We start from the raw sequence: 18875 nt of genomic DNA, 5'->3' as shown, positions 1-18875 counted from the left end.
CTAATTAATAACTATCAGCCAAACACATGGCCAGTACAACAACAATAGGCCAAACAGAAATCCCAGCAAGACTTTACTCAGGAAAAAAAGACATAGAAGTGCGAGACGAACATTTAGCATTTGAGGTGCCAGTCTGTGACAGGTGACGTGTGCTACATGAATTAAGGATGGGCGTGTTCCACTATTGCCAGCTTTTGTCATAATTTAGAGTGTACACCTGAATGATTAAATTCAACTAATGTCGATAGATGAGAATTAACAGACCAGACAACATTGTTTGAGTTCCTAGAGGACTCAGGGTAGTCTTCTGCTGTTGTGGTCTATCTGCTTCAGGATCGATATGTGGTCCATTCAGAGATACTCTTCTGCATACCTTGGGAATAACGAGTGGTTATTTGAGTTCCTGTTGCCTTCCTATCAGCTCAAAGTAATCTGACCAATCTCCTCTGATCTCTTCCATCAACATTTTTCTTTTTCGGATCCATTCTCTGTAAACCCTAGTGATGGTTTAAGTGACTTTGAACCATGCTATGTTGGAAATTAGTGGAATAAGCTTTCTTCCCTGTTCTGCTGCTCATATTTAAATCCAGCAGGTCATTCTGACCATGCCTACTCGCCTCAAATGAGTTGCTGCCATGTGACTGGATAATTGGCCGTGAGTGTATGTACCCCATCTAGACTCCTTTTGTGTTTAGCTTATATTCAAACGTCGAATTGTCTTCACTTGTTCAGTGCTGGTAGAAAAATAGTTTGTCTCACAAATGAGACAAATTGTAACAGTTTGACAGAAAATGAGACAAACTGCAACAAAAGATAAATCCTGAAACAGAGATAAAAAGAGAACATTCATAATGACAAAAAAAGAAAAAAATCAGGCAGATAAACAGTGGAAGAAAAACACAAGCACAGAGTCGGTGAGGAGAAACCAGATAAAAAATAAATAAATAAATGCTGCATAGACACAAGAGAACACGAGAGAGATTCAGAAAGAGGGCACGGGGGACAGATTGAGCTAAATGGACAGAATGGACGGGTGGACGAGTGTGAGAGGAGAGTTAAAAAATTTAGAGTGAAGGAAAATGCTTAAGTCCTTTTGAGTTCAGTCAGCTGTGAGTCGGGAGAATGAAAAAGACTTCTTTTTCTCTTTCACTGTCTGCTGCAGCCGAATACCCACTTCTCCTCTATTCTGCCCTGATACAATACATGGCTTTTAGCAAATTCATTTTCCATCTCAGGGCTGCCCACTGCACATTTTTGAAAAGAAATAATCATTTATTAAATAAAAGAAAATACATAAGGGCAGAAAACATAAATATACCAAGCCAAAAGCTGCCATGCCGTATTTTGAGGGGTATTTTATGCATGCTAGGTGTATATTCTCTTTCGAAAGCAGCACTCATTTACATTTTATCACTCTTCTATGTGGGACCTGCACAAAACACATCAAACAGCCTGTCATTGCCTGAGTCCGACATGCATTTGTACTCCTCTGCCTCTCTTTCCCTCCCTTTTCACTCAATTCCCTTTCACTATCTTTTTACTCAGGCATGACCTAAAACAAAAAAAATGGACAAAAAAAAAAAACTTCAAAAACCTCCAGCCTGTCACCTGATGAGCTGTCATCGTCTACTTGTCCAATTCCCTTCTTTTCTAGTAAGCCATTTCTCTCCTTTCATCTTCCCCTTTGAAAGGCTTTTGTTTCTTGTGGGGACAGAAATGACAAACACTTTCTGCTGTACCTTTCATATACAGTAAATAGGTGGGAAAAAAGTCATACTCCTCCCACCTGTGCTATCTGTTTCTCGCTCTCTCTCTCTCCTGTGATTTAAGGTGGGTTGAAACGCGACACAAAACGCAGCAACAATCCAATATCATAAGCTGTGCAGAGACGATAAAGCAGCTACGAGGGATCAGAAGGATTGACACGTTCTTCTGTTGCAGCTGTCTGCTCGATGCCATGACAGCGAGGGAAGAAGTGCTCCTGGCGCTCACTAGGGATTGGATTCAATTACTAAATAAATAGCTCAATGGCGGAGAGCCACAATAAGTGGTTGCTTTAACGCCGAAATAGTATTATGTTTCATTATTATGACTATCTGCTTGTATTTGTGCAGGCATTGTCATACTTTAATAAAAACCTGTTTCTAAATGTAGTGAAGGCATTAAAATGGAGAATGTTTCATGCTAAAGCAGGCTTATCAATGACACTGTGATTTTACGCTTCATTCTTGTTTAGTTTAGTAATATTTTGTGGTAATACCTATGTAATCTGCTACACCTGTCACAATGAGCTGTGTGAAGAGTAGCAAAACCACAAGCAGATACTCTCGAGGCAGATGAAAAAAGTATTTATTGCTGATTAGTCCTAAAGAAACACAAAGTCTTTTGCTCTTTTGATGCATTATAGACACAGGATCAGAAAACACTGGAAATACACTACCACCAACACACAGTCATGTTAACGATACAGCAATGAACAAAGGAATGGCAGGACTATTTACCCAAAGGTAACCAAGAACACAAACCTAAATAACAGAATCAACATAACACAAAGGATATACAACTCTCAAACAGGAACTCCAATGAAACACATCAAATATAAAATCAAAACCCAGGACAATGGCCAAAAATGTCAGGCCTTAGGCTTTACTATTTCTTTCTGAAAGGTTTTGCATTCTGCCTGTGAATAAATAAATAAACTACAATATAATCTACAGAAATATATTCAATACTAACAGCACAAAGAAAACTAGGCCCTGCACTGCAAAACAAGATCGACATACTCAGGTTATCTTTCGGTTATCTGGATTCACATACCCTAACAGTAAACCAGTTAACCAAGTGTTAACCCAGTGTTTCCTGATCTTGGTATACACACACTCACATAAAAAGGCTTGGCACTGGCGTCACATTTATTAGTTCGCCGGCAGCCGAGTGGATGATTTTACAGCAGAAGAGTAAATGATAATATTAAAGAAATATGAAGAGGTTACACACAGACTACAGAATGATAATAAAATAGCTGCAACAGATGAAAGACAAGCACTACAGTAGTAGTAGCAGCTTAGCGTTAAAAACACTGTATGAATGTGTGCGCACTTTAAACATTTTAGTCAGTAAGACTGGAAAAAAAGCTACTGTATTACTGAAGACAGGAAGCAAAGCTGTGTTAGCAAACTTGCATACTTTCAGTTGAATATCACAACTCTATCATGGAGTCAAGAGAGATGAGTTATAATATAGTATTAGTATACAGTATATAATCGTATTCTGTTCAATTAATGTTTAAATTTGCATAAGACAGCTTTACCATTCAGTCTTTCAGCTGTAGTCTCAGTGGTGTTTAATGGTCTGACAGGAAGTAAAGAAAGAAATACAAAGACAATTTAAATCTAGCCTTAGTTTACGTGTGACTGATATAAAGCCCACGAGTTCAAATAGCTATCCTGATTTATGCATTAATGCTTATACAACAACAAAATTGTTGCAAACCGGGACAAAATAAGGAAAATCTTAAATAAAAGTCTGTATCTCTTACTGATGCTCATCCAGGAAACACAAAGACGTTTGATGCTATGAAAAAATGTATACACTCCTGCTATCCAGGTACAGCGGTCGGAGAAATCCTCCAGGAATTTTGGTAGTATCGATTGGTCAGAAAGTGGTGGCTTCATACCTGCTGATCTCTAATCTGGAACCTAAACTGATCCGAAACAGGTTAGGTTTGCATCCTGAGTTACCATCAAAGGTTAAGAAGGCAAGCGAAAATCATAGAGGAAGCACTTTTATGGAGGGAATTTGGGGTTTCTACCGATAGAATCAAAAATGCTGTCAGCAACTAAAAAACAAATAAATAAATAAATAAAATTAAGATCCCCTGCTGAAGTTGAGATTTATGAGTTTATAAAATTATATAGTATTATATTTATTGGAAACAATTATTTAGGTTTAAACCATTTAGGTAAGAGATGCCCCCAAGAACCTTGCATAACTGATTGTTTGTATTATTATTTTTATTATTATTAGTAGTAGTATTAGTAGTAATAGTTGTAGTGGTAGTATTACCACTGGTAGTATTTTTGTGCTTTTTTCCTTTGTTTAAATATGCACCATATAGTGGTTGCATCCATTTTCTATAGATAGATACCACTCTTTATTTTTTCTCTGTAAAGGCTAACCTGGTCCAGTACTGACTTTGACTTCCAAATATAAATTATTAACCAATATAACTGGACTTGACTTTTATTACTGAGTCGGGTACCAACTGAGAGGAAAGACTGATAAGCCATTTTATTACTGGTCAATTACTGGTCAATCTGAAGACATAAAATGTAGATAAATCATTTGATTGTCAAGTCCCTTGACAAATCAGTGCCATTGTTCAATATCTTCTGGTATAAATCTCCAAGGATTGCTTAAAGAAGCTGCTGGATTGACTTCATTCCTACCCCTCGTTAAAAATCTCATCGATCTCTATGGTGCATTGCCAGAAATCTTACTCCTATTGAGAACTGGACCTTGCGTGCCTTTACTGGCTACCAGTACAATGAAGAAATTGTATTCATTACCCTTAAGCCACACCTTGGACTAGAGCCCAGCTGTATCTGAGCTTTTAAGTCCTTGTGAGTATAACCGTGGCTTGAGATCCTGAGACAGTACTGATTTGGTCATTTCACGGTCTAGACAGAAGACTAAGAACTGTCAAGCTTTCTTCATCAGAACTGCAGAAAACTCTTTGAATAACATTTGTGATGAGATCAAGTCAAACTTTGTGTTTTGTTTAGATTTTTTGTGCTTTTGCAATTTAGAAATGATATAAATTCATATAAATAAAACAGACAAAAAAAAACAGAGCAAAGCTTGCAAATCATTATCGTTATTAAGCTGCCACTTATAGGGTTTGTCTGGCATTTATTATGACTATAAATCACAGCGAAGAAGAGTCAGGTAGCACAATCACAATCATATAATAAAGGAAATGTCAGTTTTTTTCTGCGGTAGGGACAAACTGTTAAGACATCCAGTATTGATCGAGCTTACACAAGGTCAAATTGAAGTTGCCTTCAGTATAGAGGAAGGTAAGGTCAGATTGAACGGGTCATCTCAGCTACATCTCTTTTCCAGGGCATCAGATTGTGATGCTTTGAGTTCCAGGAATAGCCTGGTGAGGAGAAAACACAAGGGTCCACTTCATTAGCAGAGAGCCTGTCACATTGACAGACTGCTCGAAGTGTTTTACCAGCCTGGTCTTAACACAGCAAAAGCAGAAATAGAATAAAATCTCACAAGTAAGGGTACAGTTACAAAAGAAAAAAAGCTCCAGTTAAGGAACAGTAGGTAAATTGACATTCCTTTGGTATGAAACCTGTAATGATCTTAATTTATTTAATTTCTCCTTCCCCAGTGTTCAGTAAGAGCAGAAAAGTGCTACATAAACACCAGGCAATTTACATGTTTCTATTTTTACCAATGCAGCACTCTATGCTTGCGATCTTCTATGTTTATAGTTTGTAAATAAATATTTGTATATATAACGGTTTTTAAAGTTACATAAAAGATACCACAAGACCACACCGGTTTGTGTACTATGTTTTAAATATGCAGCACTTTCCCTGCAGGGTTCTCTGCAGGGTTATTTGACATTGATTCAAAGAAATATGAAACACAATAATCATTATTTTAAATTTTGAATTCCCACTGCTATTTTGCTTCAAACCAAAGTGTGTGTAGGGTTATTGTTAATTTTTTTTTCACTGTGTTGTATGTACTAGCCAAGAGCTTAGAGATTGCTATACCATGTAGATTGTATAAAGAAAACAGCAGCAACAAACTTGGAAGAAATTTCTAAGGCTGTGCCCACCCACCTTTCAGAAAAAAACACATTTCTGTTGCTTGTGTTCATGATCTCATTCTTTTGGTCATTACCCAGAACTTGTGACCACTGGTGAAGGTAGGGATTGTAGGTGAACAGGTAAATTTACAGATTCGCTTATATGCTAGGTTCTCTTTTCACCACAACAGACCAATATTGTGTTCGCGTCAATGCAGACACTGCACCAATCTGTCAATTTCCAACTCTCCTTTCTAGTCACCTGTGAGCAAGATACTCATATACTTAAACTCCTCCACTTGGGGAAGCACTTTGTCTCTAACCCAGAGTGTGCACTTGTTTTTTTCTGCTAAGAATCATGGTCTCAGGCTTGAAGGTACCCACTGCTTCACACGCAGCTGTGAACTACTCCAATGTGAGGTGGAGACCACACTGAAGCTAAAAGAATCATGTCACCTGCAAAAAGCAGAGACAATATCCTACGCCCACCAAGATGGAAAATCTAGAAAATCCATCCATCCATAATTTATGAACAGAATTGGTGACAAGGGGGCTGCCAGAGTCCAACACTCACCAGGAACAAGTCTGAATCATTGCCAGCAATATAGTGCAAGCTCTCATGGCAGTTGACTGGAAATGGCAAACTATGGGACAGACATTCCATACTCCCAAACCACCCGTCAAAGGATGCTCTGAGGGATGCGATGAAATGCCTTCTGTAAGTCCACAAAACACTTGGTAGACTGACTGGGCAAACTCCAATGTATACATGAATATATTTGAGATGATAGAGCTGGTCCAGTGTTTCACAAAGGGGAAAAAAAAATGTTTCTCTTGATTTCAAGGTTTGACTAACACATAGGCTCTCCTCTCCAGTACCTCTGTGTAGATCTTTCAAAGGAGGCTGAGGAGTGTGATCCTCCTATAACTGGAGCACACCCTCAGGTGTCCTTAACGATGGGAACCACCACCTCAGTTTGCCAATTTGGAGGCACTGTCCCAAATCATCGCAGAGGCATGTCAACCAGCATAGCATGACAACATCCAAGGTCTTTGGAAATTCAGGGACCCTGTCACAGAGGAGTTCTTTAACTACCTCATTGTCCCCATTCCCAATGATGGATGAGGAGCTTCCCCCGGCATTCCCCAACTCTGCTTTTTCTACACAAGAAAGTGGGACTGAAGGTATGCTCCAAGTATTCCTTCAACCAACCAAATGTATCCTCAGTTGAAGTGAGCAGCACCCCAGCTGGACTATACAATGTGTTAGAAGAGCTTGGCATTCCCCTCCTCAGTCTCTTAACATTTTGCCAGAATTGCTTCAAGGCCATCTGACGGTCTTGATCCATCGTCTCACTGAACTCCTCCCACACCCAAGTTTTTGTTTCAGCTACTGCCAGAGCCAGACTCCACTTAGCCTGCCAGTGCTGCTCTTTAAAAAAAACCCAAAAAACAAAACCACCAAAACAAAAAACTATGGAATAAATGTTTACCATACTTTAATAGTTTAGGTTAGTTTTATTAATTATCTATGATAGATATTAGGATTAAAATATTCATGTTAGTTATTTCTATGCAAAAAATAAAACTGCAACATCTGAGGTATGTATGTATATATAGTATGCTATATAGAATCCACATGCTAAAAGACATGTTTAAAAAGGTGCCAAAAACAAGTGAAGCTTTTGCAAAACCTAAAGTAAAGGTTTAGTTTTTTCAAAAGCAGAAACTTAATCAAAAATAAAACTTTTGAAAGTCAAAGAAAGTCTAACAGATCCTCATCCAACCTTAACTAAAAACCAAAGAGGGGAGCTTAGAAGCTTAAGCATTATCCCAAAAAGCCTAAAGATTCAAAACATTCTGGGTCAACATTGCCACATGTAGCACCAACAACAAACTGAGTATTCCATTAACATCAGCCTTTGGCTGTTTACCCTCTGTTTGAGACTGATGGTTGAATGGTGGGCATCATTTTACATAGGAGTTCTTGATGGGCAAACAGTGCAGTGGGTGGTCTTCTGTTTGAAGAGGAGAACATGCAAATGAAATGGACTGCTGAAGCTGCATGTGAACATGTCATGGTGTGCTGAGGGGCTGACACTGGAGTAGCGCCTCACTAAGGAGTGGAATTTGATCAAAGATGGGCCTTCTGGCTTATTGTGGCACACTGCATTTATCAAAGTGCCCAGTGACTGAAAAAATCAGTGTTGGTAGCATTCTGCTGTGTTTCCAAAGCATAAAACATGTATTCTTCGACTTCATGGTTTGTCTTCATTCATTTTTTAAAAGCCGCACTCTTGTATTGCTGTAAAAATGTTCAGATTCTTGAAAATCCTTCAGCAGTTTCCTCTGATGTTGAATGCAGGTCTGGAGGTCAAGACTTTCACGCTTCGCTTTCCTCTTACATGCCCTTGGGGTGGCCCATTCTAGGAAATCGGACATTTGCCAAGAATAATTTCTTCAAACCTCTTCATGCTTTTCTTCTTCCTAGCTACCATGTCAGAATGCAGCATCACACATTTGGATGTACAGTTGACACAGCTATAACAGTTTCAAGGAGCACAGCTCCAAACTCCCACTTTTGTCTTTGCATACACACCTCTAAACACTGTTTCTGTGGTGTAAAAAAAAACATCACATGCTTGCTTGATGCCTTTAAATGTCTTTAACAGCTTAGATTACTTTGATCTGTGCTGTCCACATTTCATGGAAAGTGCACCAAAATTTGAAGCAATATGAGCAGAAAAGTTGGGATGGCAGCATCTGCAGTTGCTCAAATGAGCCAGTCTAACAGAGCAACTGCACCAGAGTATGCTTTAATCAAACCAAACCTGCCAAGTGTGAGCACATTCATGCTTTAGCATATTTAACACATAGTCTTCCAGTATTTAATGCAGATTTGCAATTCTGCAGGAACCCACTGACTCAATGAAATAGCATGTTATGTATTAAATGTGCATTAAATATTTTTAGGCTATTCCCTAAAAATTCTTGGATACTATGAATTATACTTTGACAGTGTTTTGAAGTTTACAGTGCTATGTGTAAATACAAAAGAGGAGAAAAGCATTAGGGACGAGATGCATAATCCATCATATTTCAGACTGTGTCTCAGGAAAACATCAGTAAAATCTTAACTCCCTAGATGCAGTCAGTGAAATCCATCTGCTGTCACTGGAAGTTGAAAGAATTCAAAGATTTAAAAGTAGCTCTCCAGGCTCTGCCTATCCTTATGCTGCAGTTTACAGTCTTCTGTTACGTTATGTTTCATGTGATTTCCCATGTCATGTATTCACAATGTTTACTCCCCGTAGTGGAGATGCACTCCCCGCTGGCACATTACAGTCACTCCGGTTTGACTAGTCATGGCAGTGCAGTCTCCAGAGACGATTTTAATATGACCAGAATCAACTTTCTATGCTGAATCCATCTCCACGCTGGATTTCTGTGTCCTGTCAAACACTTCATGTGTCTGATCATATTCACCTATATGGAGCTTTGCAGAATGCCTCTTTTTGGAAGATGGGGCTGTATTTGTCTGCTGCTTTTCTGGATGCCCACTGTCTCTATGTGCCGGTGCAATAATCAGGACTGACACAGGCACAGAGACCATAATCCCCATTGATTAGAAGCCTAAGATCAAAGGCTTCCACTGCTGTCACTCTCACCTCGTCTCCACTCTGCTTAGCCTTCCTCTTTGTCTACCATCCCTCTCTCCATCTCTTTTGATTTTCCCTCTCCTTTTTGTCTGTGTATATGTTTCTCATGCTCTGGGCTTCGACTTGTTATTCTCCTGCCATTCAAGCCCTTGTATCGCCTTCTCATCCGTTGTCTCTCTCTCAGTAGCTGCTCGACATGCTACCAATACCCAGAGGATAAGCTCAATCAGAGCACTTCAGTCAGAATAAACTGGCTCACTCTGAAATAAATTTTGTTTCTGCATGCTTGACCACATATTTGCTAGCTAAGTTGATTCAAAATCATGGCTGCTGCTGCCTCTTCTCATATTTAATGACTGCAGGAGTAATCAAACTGTTTAATCAGTCTAAAAGTTGCAAACAAAGCAGCAACAAAAATTGTCAATTGCTATTCCACTATCATCGTTTTTGCCTCCTGTCTTCCATTTTACTTTTTTTTGCTACAAGTAATTGTTCTCTCTCTGCTGCTATCGAACCTCTACAAGTGTTCCATTACGATGATAAAGAAGCTATCCATGGCGCGTTTTCCCTGGTTCCCTTCAATTTTAAACTATATAAAACAAATCAAGGATATACATCTGCATTCTGATGTGTTCATTTGTGTCAGTCTCAACAACATTATAGTCTATTGTGATCGACTAGAGTTTCTTGGAGGTTAAATTCACGCTTGCTATTAGATGCTGTCTGGCTGACTGCTTTGTTCTTAGTTTCATTTATAGTTTATTTTTTTATTCTCATTTCTCTAGTTTTCCAGGGTCTCCAGTCCTGGTTGTATTTTAATTCTAGTTACACTTTGTACCTAATGAGTTAATTACTTTCCTCTGTGTTTCCTTCTACTTCCTCCCCGTGTGTTTTCCCTCCTGTTAAGCACACATGTTCAGTGTTTCAGTTCCGATTGAAATTCATTAACGGTTTTATTTTGGTAATCATTTGTCTCCTGTGTTTTACATTTAGTTGTACTTCCTCCCCTGTCATTATCCAGATTAGTTTCAGCTGTGTCTTGTTACTTTCCTTCCTCCAATTCCCTGATTTAACAGGATTAAAAACAAAAAACAGGATTTCAAAAAATGTAAAAAATGAAAACTACTTTGATGAAAACTACATATTACCAACCCACAATGAAAAAATAATAACTACGTTCAAAAAAAGAGAAGGAAACAACCAAAGAAAACCAAAAAAAAGAAAACAGGCTATTTAAACATACACATAATGAGAGATGGAAACTGCATATCATCACTAAGGCGGTAAAGCCTGAAGAAACATCCATTAAAAAAAAGAAACATCCTGAAATTGAAACAATGATTTAATTATACTGACACATGTATGTTGATCTGATTGAAATAGTGCTTATTCAAGAGAAGTGGTGTGTATCCCTGTCAATTCAAACCAATACTTTTTGCAGGCCTTCAAAGAGGAGGTCTATCTATCTAGGCAGGCAGAAAAGGTCTTCTCTTACTTCTGTGCTACCCAAATTAGCCGAGCCTCCCCACGCACCGATTTATAAAAGCGGACAAAAGAAGACAATAAAGACACATCAATAAAGACTTCCACAATGTTCAACTGCTGTTTTCATATAATCAAGACAATGACACAGGATAAGTAAAACTAGAACCAAGAGACAGAGAACAAACAGCTGCCAGAATAAACAGCACACCACTAAGTAACCACATAGACTTCGTGATATTTACTTCATATTATTCTTGTGTCTGCATTTCAGTCCATTCTTCTATCCAATTGATGACAAAGTCAGAAACATTTAAATCTCCAGCTGAAAGACTGCTGTCTGTCCTGATTCTCAGTCACAATCAAAAGGTTCACATAAATGTTAAAACCACAAGACCAACATTGCAAGTAAAAATAATTTCACACAATAATTTCACACTGCAAAAACATACTTTTTTCTTCTATGTAACACAATTAATAATGTAATTAATGTGGCTCCATACAGAAGTAACTTGTGAAAATACTGAACACTTTATTAACCTGCAGTTAAAATGTAAGATGAAATGAAATTATGTTGAAGTGATTAATATGCACACAACAATCACTGCTGTAAGGACTGCCAGAAAAAATATTATGCATGGTGTGTAAACTGTGAAACTGGTCCTAATCATAATCCTGTTTATGCAACTAATAGATTTACTTTATTATCCGGGGAAAAAAAATTCTGTTTGAAGTACTGGCGCTCAAGACCAATCCTACGGACACCTGCTACATTCCTGATAATCACTGCCTAAAATTAAAATCTGTGCAAGATTCTCCCCAGTTCAGTGTATAAGCAGTGTAGGTTGTGTTCCTATTTTGTCCCAGGGCTGAAAATTTAATTAAGAGATAAAGATGCTAAAGCTGTTTAACCCATGTGTAATTACACAGAGCAGTGCATCATATTCCCAAATCAGAGAGTGCGACTCAAACTTACATATCATCAATAAGGCAGTAATGCCTCGTACCTGAAGAAACATCTATTTATAATATTATATTAAATTACGGATACTAATTTAAGTTTACTGCCATGTGTATGAACTGTATATTCCTTCTAGACTGGAAAAATGTTTATTGAAGAGTGAAAAAAGAAGTGCTGTGTCTCTCTCTGTCAATTTAAATCAACACTCTTTGCAATCCTTCAAAGATGAGGTCTATACATGAACATAAACACATAAACGCATCAACGTCAGCCACTTGGGTAGATTACATCGTAGTCTCTGTACATAGATTTGCCCAAGAAGTTTAAATCAGCTGTAAGGAGCAAGAATAAGACGGAACAGTGTCAAGAAACTGCTTAGCATGTTGGAGTCTTAATGGAATTAACCTGGAGAATTGCTGTACTAGCTCAGAACAGCTATGCGCTACAGCCCACAGATCATGGCTGCGGCTTCTCCAGTCTATATGTCGAAGTATCCTTGGGCAAGCTACTGAAAGTTACCATCAGAGTGTGAGTGTGTGCATGAATATTAGGCAAAATGCTTAAAGGCACAGAATGTCTTCCTCCCTTCATCTCAACCAGTCAGGGCAGATGGCTGCCCCTCCCTGAGCCTGGTTCTGCTGGAGGTTTCTCTCTGTTAAAAGGGAGTTTTTTGTTCCCACTATCGCCAAAGTGGTTGCTCATAGGATTCATATGATTGTTGGGGGTTTCTCTGTTTTCTTTGGATTATTGTAGCGTCTTTACCTCACAATATAAAGCGCTTTGAGGCAACTGTGCTTGTGATTTTGCGCTGTGTAAATGAAATTTAACTGAATATTTAACTGAATTGAATGAAGATGTTGAAAGTACCGTGTGTGTGTGTGTGACGCTTGCAGTACAAAACACTTTAAATGCTCCGATAGAGAAGTAAAGCACTGTATAACTAACTAATACAAACTTAGAGATACTTGATCTGAATGTATTACTTGTGTACATTTGTTATTTAGGATACAGCAATTAACCTGAAACTGACACTGAAGCTAAATAAATAACAGACACCTGACGGAACAAGTCACAATGCCGACATCTCAGCAATCTGCAGGCAGAAGAACATTAACAGCTGATTGCATGCTCTCTCATGCATGTTTGCAATAGATGACTTTCTGTCAGAACCTTTTCACGCCTGAATGGGAGCAATTAGAAACTCTGGGCTATACATGGGGGTTAATACTGAAAGATCAGATGGTCTATGTTTTTATCTTGGTTTGATGACTGCTAGCTTTCTGTGTTTGTAAAGAATATAGATCATTTGTATGCAACACTGTATGTGCGTGTGTGTGTGTGTTCCTGTCTAGCTATCTTTGTGAGGACTGAAATCTGCATTCTTCTATACTTGTGAGAACCAACAGTCACTTGTGAGGACACACAACCCGGTCCTCACAAATTTGAAGGCATTTAAAGCCATTTTTGAGGCTCAAAGTGTGGTTTTAGTGTCAGGGTTGCAATTAGGTTATGGTTAGGTATAAGAGAGAGTTTGATTTAGTTCTCTTTTGCTGAAGTTTTTATTGCATGGTCCTAGGGGCTGCTGGATCATCCAGTTTTCTCCTTTAAGGCTCCTAGGGTTAGGGTTAGGCATTCATTTTTAATGGTTAGGGTAAGGGTAAGGGGCTAGGGAAAGCATTATGTTAATGAAGGTCCTCGCTAAGATAGCTGAATGGGGTTGTGTGTGTGTGTGTGTGTGTGTGTGTGTGTGTGTGTGTGTGTGTGTGTGTGTGTGTGTGTGTGTGTGTGTGTATTTGTATAATCTTTGTGATGACCAAAAAAAGGTCCTATATTTGTGGGTATCAACAGTCACTTGTGGGGATCAAATTAGGGGAGGGCTTAGGGTTAGCCTAGTGAAAGCATTATGTCAATTTGATGTCCTCATTAAGGAGTGAAAGCGAGTTTTTGTGTGTGTGTGTGTGTGTGTGTGTGTGTGTGTGTGTGTGTGTGTGTGTGTGTGTGTGTGTGTATAGGTGTGTTTGTATAGGTGTGTGTGTGCACTATGTGAGAGAAAGCTGACAATTCATTTGTGTTTCTATTAGAAAGCCACTAATGGTGATGAATACATACATGGAAATTAGCCCAAGATGAGGGCTAATTGTCTGATTAGATGTGCTTCAGGTTGATAGATTCACAATAAGTCCATGCACATAAAGCAGTCATTAAGGAACATTAGACCATTAAATTGAACATTACACTATAGCCAGAGGGAAAAATATGGATGTTCATTAATGTGTCTCGACACGTAGGTGAGTGCCTATGTTTGTGTATGCGGACGGTACCTTCTCCGTGAGGACTTTGTTCTCTTGTAGCCAATCTCCCCCTGACTCTGCACCTGTCCAAGAGAGTGGAACATTAAATTAGCATTAGAGCAATTCCACATTTGAATCGCTTTATCCTGGACTTAAGAGTTACAGCGCTCTCTGGAGATGATTTGAAATGCAAATTGCTCAGTGGTAAAGATGCACAGGCATTAGCACTGCTAACACTGCAGAGGTGTTTATTACACCCACGTACTACATAACGAACTGAGATGTATGCAAACCACAGGTAAAGATGTGCAGTCCAGCCTTCTTAAGTCATCTCTGTCTCTTGTAGATTGTCTGTGTCTATATATACTAAATTAGCAGTAAAAGTCAACACATATATTCACTGACAAATAAGTCCTGTCTATTATGCCTCATTTATAATGGCAGAGTAACAGTGGGACATTGCAATGATACTGAAGACACACACACACACACACACACACACACACACACAAAAACCTATAAACATACAAACAAAAGCTCACACAGGTATGTATGTACACATCCCCTTGCTGAGAAAAAAACGGCCAATATCAAAGCTATGTATCAACAAGGAAAACAGAAAAAGGACTTGTTTGCTTTCCTTGTTTGTTGTACTATTGAGGTTTTTTTGTTGCAACAAACCTCCTGAGGCATAGTCACTCAAATACATACACATGCACCCACACAAGACACAAAATCCAAGCCCTCTTTGCTCTAGCGGGTGTCTCGCTCACCCTCCGAGACACAAAATAGCATGCTCTGCTGGCTGGAGCTCCTTTCAGATTAGAGCGGTTGCAAATTCTCTGAAATTGGTGTCATTTTCACTTTGGCTTATTCCAGCAAAGAAGGTTGATTAAGTAAACAAAAGAACTAGACTCCTCTGTTAGTTCTTCAAACATTACAGGCGGGAGAGATATTCATCTCCATCTGTGCTCTTCATGAGGGAAATAAACATGCAAAGTCACTGTTTACAGTTCTGCAATATTATTTTCAAATATATATATATAACAATATGAAATTTATTATGTGTTTGCTACTTTGTATGCAGGATGAAGCCTCTGCTGGGCTGATAAGCAATCATGTGCTAACACATTAACCCTATTTATTTAGTAAAAAGGAATTCAGAGTAATATTTTCTGCTGTTTTGTAAAAACATCTTCTATATTCAATCTATCTTCACTCATACATGTGAAAAAAATTTCTCTGTCTTTAGCAGCTGAATGCATCGCTATCTCTCCACCATTTGGTCACTGGTCTGCCGTTTGGAGCAGGTTTATTAGAACAGTTTTGTTCACTGCTGCTAGAAATGACTCAAGCCAAGATCATGAGCTGAAAAACAGGATACAGCAGAATGAAAAATGGCTGAGGTAACAAGAAAAAATATTTAACTAAAAGGGAAATAAGAAAGCAGAAGAGTCATCGGTTCCAGATGAGTGTGATATATCCAGGTGACACTCGGTGGACCCTACCACCTACCCTTAACTCCTCTTTATAATGTTTTTTGCCACTGGAAGAAACACTTGACACATGACTTTGCCTAGACTGTCTAGATACCGTTCAGTGACCTCAGGCAACCTCCTGCCAATCAAATTACCTATGATTTCTGTAAATGCATAGCCCATGCCATTGTTGGTGAATGGCTGCTGTCGTTGGGTGAAATTAGTTGCAAACAGGGTTATGCACAAAAAATCTCTTTGGTTTTGATTTAGTCGCTAGCAGATACTGCAGCAACCTATAGTGTTACTCCCAGCTGTCAGCAAACACATGCCAACTTTCAAATCAGTTTTTGGGTTTGCTCATTTCTGTTCTGTCTTTATTGTTTGTTATTCTTTTTTTATTTAAATTTTTATTAGTTTCATCATTAGTTTTAGTCTTTTTCATTATTCTCATATGGGGGGAATAAGCCAGAGGCAATATTTATTTAAATTAGTATAGGTATTACAATAAAATAACAAAACTGTGAGCAGTTGATTTGCAATCTCGATGATATCATATACCTTTTTGCAACCAATTTCACGTAGTGACAGCAACCTCCTGCAACCACTCACCAACCAGTCAGGGAATACACATTTTTCCCTAACAACTGATGGTTGACTGGGGCCAAACATAGTTGTTATATATGTATATATATATATATATATATATGATTTTTTCTTTAAATTACCACTTTGTTTTTCTTTTCAGTACACGCCTCTTTCAATTTCCTGCAGTTCAGTAAAAGAAACCAAGCAAACAAACAAAAGAAACCACTGTGTGTGATTGCAAATCAAAAGTGCAACAATGAAACAATGATTGCACTAAAAAAAATCAAGGCCTATTTATAGGTCTTGGGAGAACTACAGCATGTGTGGAAAATGTGGTATAAGGTCCTGTGCTGCTGTAGAGGAAGCTATGTGAAAGTCTGGGGTTACAGATAACTAATAACCAAAAAAGATAGAAAGAAGTGAGCTGACCAGCCTTCAGCAGGTAATCATTTTTATTGAGACAGTCAGCTTGAGGACCCAATAACCGCGACTAGCATAAACAGTTGAAAATGGAGGTGTACTGTAGAAAAGTAAAAGAAATCAGTATGTGTGGTAAAGAAGACAATATCTAGTTATCTCTGTTACATGAATCTGCTACATTTCCAGTGACTACTTTGTGCAGCATTGTTTATCCAGCTTGAGCAGACAATGTTGTCTAAATGGAGAAAAGTTGCATGAGTCAGTGAAAGGCTCTTTTCAGCCCATTTCACAGCATTAGTGAAATGAACATTTCCTTTCTACAGCAGTACCTACAGAGAAAAACCACCAAGAAAGTCTTGACAGACCAGAAGTGTTTTGCCTAAAGAAAAAAGTTTTTGCAAAGATACATATACACAAACTCATGCTCATACTCTTCAGTAATCCACTCAGAAAAAACACAAACATCTCAAAACCTTTGCATTATCATCCATGCGCGCAAATATAGACAGGCTTTTTGTGTTGCTGCTGTACGCTGTCCCACTGAGAGAGAAGAAAGTTACAGATGGTCCTGTTTCCTTCCTCAGACTGCTTTGTAGTTGTGAGAGCAACACAGAGGAATGCTTTTGAATGTAAATCACATCATGTTCCCGCAGTTTATTCGCTGGGCCAGCAGCCAGTGAAAAATGCTGTTATTGCAAAAAATCCGAGCATAAATAAACAATGTAAGACAACAGAAATGAATGTGTATAATAAATAATTTGCATTCCCCCGTCTTGGTTTCAGCCTCACCAAACAATAGCAGCAAGTCTAAGAAAAAAAGTTGGGGAGAACAGATTACTGATCGGGTTGTACAACTCTTATGAAGTGAAAATGGGAATGGAAATTATAGTTTGCTGATTTTGTGAATTCGTGAAGCTTGGTGCGGAGGCGTAGATCAAAAGGATTTGTGTTTGCTGACTTGTATCACAGCTCCCATCTGCTCTTATTTTATGTCCATTCTTGTAAGCAATGCCTTTAATACAATTAAAGATGAAAAATCATTGGCAATAAAGGCACTCTGCGTAGATGCACATATGGCAAGAATACTGCATGCAACATTTTATTTAATGTGCATGGCAGCTGCGTGGAGCTGAATTTGTTTGCATCTTGGAACTTTTGGGACAAACGGTTTTAACTTTGGCTGAGTGCAAGTTGAATTGCCAAAGGAAAACCCCCAAAACTGCATACTTCTCAAAGAGTTCAAATACTTTTACGATTGCATTAACAAGTTTGATTTATCCAGAAAAAGACTCATTTACCTCTGATTTATGAAAAATAAGGAACACTGTAAATTACCCACTCCTTCACACTCTCTGCGGTCCACTGCCAGTGTATTTTCCCAGGAGGCTTGAAGTTTTAATATCCAAGGTTGTTTTCACACCTGCAGTGTTCATCTCCATTTAATTTCCATTGGTGTGGTTCATTTGTGCAGATGTGAACACAGTAATCGCACTGCGGACCAACTGCACAGACACTTCCTGTAGCCATTAATGCTTCACGTTCTGTGATGCAGCAGAATACCGCACATATGCAAAGTACACAAATTGTAGCAATTAGCTCTCAATCTTCCATGAAATAGTCACAAAGCGGTATAGAGTGCTGCAATGAAAACTTCCTTACCATTGCTTTGGTCGCTAGCAGATTCCTTTTGTCACCAGTAGTTTGCATGGACTCGATGAGTTGTCTGCAAACACTTACAAAAACACTGACAGAAAAACTGGGAAAATTCGTATATATTATTCTTATTCAAAATGGAAACGGAGACCATTTTTTAAATCCTCATCGTTGCAACGGTATTGCACAATGTTTCCCCTGAAGCCAAATGGTCAGCAATCCTGGTTTTTGATGCACTTTTTCAAGTTTCTCTACAGCTCGGAGAGTAAAGTCTTTCAGGCAAACATTGGTGACCGCAACCAAAGCAATCACAACAAGGTTTTTAGTGCAGGTCACCTCTTTGTGATCGATTTCACCTGGTGAAAGCCAGCAACCTCAGGCAAATGATTTGCAAATCAGTGGGGGAATATACATTTTTCCCTAGCAACCAGCGGTAACCAGGGTGTTGCACTGGCCTGCAACGCTATGCCTGTGTGGCTTGTGTGGCTTTAAATACTAGATAAAGACTTATGTGTG

General features: G+C 38.6%; 1 protein-coding gene across 7 annotated transcripts in view; it reads right to left on the bottom strand.

Moving 5' to 3' along the window:
• Positions 1-18875, bottom strand: part of tnr (tenascin R (restrictin, janusin)) — a 194837-nt gene that overhangs the window by 90779 nt on the left and 85183 nt on the right. For 5 of the 7 annotated variants that reach the window (XM_040021758.1, XM_040021761.1, XM_040021764.1 and 2 more), the window contains exon 3: positions 14254-14306. The gene's annotated coding sequence lies outside the window, so the exon portion shown is untranslated. Of the gene's footprint in view, positions 1-5040; positions 7339-14253; positions 14307-18875 lie in introns of those variants that run through there. The other 2 variants (XM_040021759.1, XM_040021760.1) reach the window with 2 other exon arrangements.

Source organism: Simochromis diagramma, unplaced genomic scaffold (genome assembly GCF_900408965.1).
Source record: "Simochromis diagramma unplaced genomic scaffold, fSimDia1.1 OVJJ01000205.1, whole genome shotgun sequence".
Classification (NCBI taxonomy): domain Eukaryota; kingdom Metazoa; phylum Chordata; class Actinopteri; order Cichliformes; family Cichlidae; genus Simochromis; species Simochromis diagramma.
This window is presented reverse-complemented; position numbering and strand designations above follow the sequence as displayed.